Source organism: Mandrillus leucophaeus, unplaced genomic scaffold, assembly GCF_000951045.1.
Source record: "Mandrillus leucophaeus isolate KB7577 unplaced genomic scaffold, Mleu.le_1.0 Scaffold1017, whole genome shotgun sequence".
Lineage (NCBI taxonomy): Eukaryota > Metazoa > Chordata > Mammalia > Primates > Cercopithecidae > Mandrillus > Mandrillus leucophaeus.
The window spans coordinates 465125-467548 of record NW_012098288.1 but is presented as its reverse complement, the minus strand read 5'-3'; positions in this window follow the sequence as shown (position 1 = coordinate 467548).

Sequence of the window (2424 nt, the reverse complement as noted above, 5' to 3'; positions counted from 1 at the left end):
CTGGAAGCCAGAAATCCAGCACAGAGGACCTGCAGCTTCACAAAGTGAAGCTCCTTCTATGGGTGGCTTAGTCTCAATTCTCACCCAAGCTCAAACTTTCAACTTTAATAAAAAATAAATAAAAACCTCCATTGAGGTCCAGGTAGGGAAAAGGCTGCAGTGTGACTTCAGTCTCATCCATAGCAGTGTGGATTTTGTCAATCTCCACTAATACAGTCTTTAGAACAAAGTCTACAGATTGTGTAACAATGATGTATAAATGAGCCAAAGGTGTCTTGTGTGAATTGCCCATATGTTGTTTGTTTCTAAACTGCAGGCTTATTTCTCTATGGCCTGTGCCAGACTCAAACTTTACAATCAAATCATTTCAAAAACTGCTCCCAAAAGCAGATTTTTTTTGCCACGTAGGGAATGCTTACATTATATATCTCAGAGAAACTCACCCTCATCTGCTAGCAATAGGTAAGTCCCAGGTTATGAAAACCCCAGACTAATATTTCCCTCTGGATCTCTCTGACCTAGAGACTCCCCACTGTGCTGCTGTATTGGGAAAAGCTGAGTGTTGTGAGAAGCTGAGGCAGGGCTTGCCTGTCTAACATAAGGTAAAAGAGTCTTGGAACATGTCCAGGCTCCAGGGTCTAAAACCCCTTGTGGCCTTTGGAACACCAAGCTCTGTGCTATAAAGGGTGGAAGGCTATCCTGACACACTATAATCTAAGCTCAGGGCATAAAATCCCACGTGGCTTGGATAGGATCCAGGGCTGGTGGCTCTGGAATGCGTCTACATTTGCTGGCTCCTTGCTCTCCCAGGATCGATTGTATCTTGAGTTAAAAGAACCTGCTCTCCATTATCTCAAGTAGCAGAGCAAATGCTAAACCATCACAGCTGTAAATCTTGTGCTTAATGCAACGTGCCCTTTTGACCTCCACATTCTCACCACCTGTTTCTTTGTTGGATTACCAATAAATAGCACTGGGCTCCCAGAGCTCGGGGCCTTCGCAGCCTCCATGATCGTGATGGCTCTCATTTTACTTCTCAAACTGTCTCTTCTCAATCTTTTGACTCTGCCAGACTTGGTCACCCACGTGTCCTGGTGTTGGGTCTGATAACCCCAACACTGCTGTGTGACAACACCTAGACACGTAAGCCCCTTCTCAGCAGGTTTCTTCCTCCTCCTCTTCTGAATAACAACCTTGGCCCCTTGGCCCATAGACAGACTCCTGCTCTGAGGAACTTCCGGCAAACCTGTCAAAGCTTCACCCAATAAAAGTTGTGTGTGCTACTGCCACCCTGTGGACATCTCTTTTTCTTTGCCCAGGCTCCGAAGTCCTCAAATGATCTACAAACAACAGGATCACACTCTCCATCCAACCCCACAAATACTGACTTCCAAGGATGCAAACACTTCAATTTCCAGGACTATCTTCCCATGTTCCCATGTCATACAAGTACTACACTTACTTCCAATTTTATGGACTCCGATCTCACAGCGTCAGGCAAAGGAGACACAATTACAGTAAGAACCACCTGTATCAGTCCTTCCTCATTCAGGTGACTATGATTCATATGAGAGATACACAGAGGCCTGCTCCCCACCTGGATCAAATGGAAACTGTTCTTACACCTTCTTACCTGTGTCCATTGTGGAGCGACCAGCTTCATCCACCGTTATCAAAGCCTTGGCATAATGTGTTAATGTTTAGGAGACAGAGATTTCTATTTGGAATTAGAAATATTATTACTTAAGTATATAAATAGCATAGGGTAGTTTCAAAGCTTTTTATTTTTTGCACCAAATAATTTGTACAAGATTTTACATTTTCTGAATATATAAGGGCAACAGGTTCTGAAGTAAATTACCAAATACAATGGCAGACTTTTTAAAGCTTTGTTGTTAATTTTCACAGGGAATAGGAATATTCTCTGAAATTCAAAAATATTAAAGAATATTTTGCAAAAGTAACGTATTCTTGAATTGGCTTGCAAAAGAAAGCATGACAGCTTTTTTATCATTTGTCATTTTCTCTCAATTCAAGCATCCATATTAGATAGTAGATAGAACTGGTTCTTCATTTAACATACTTTCAGAGTGATCCTTTAAAACCAGACATAATGCATCCAGTAGTGTTCTTTTGTGTCAGTATATTAGGTTTAGTTTGCATTTTTTATTTTTTCTTTTCACCTACCAATATTTCTGACTCCTTTCACTAGCATGGTGAATTAGGGGTCTGAAATTTTCAAGACTAAGAACCTACATTGAATTGGTCAGCATCATGGGATAAAAAAGTTAAATATACAAAACTTACAAAATGAAATAAAAGAAAGTAATAAACATTTTAAAGACTGAAATATAAGACTTTTATTGCACTCCTACCTCCTCATGATAATTTGTGATCATCAACTCAGAATGTTAACATGGAGTT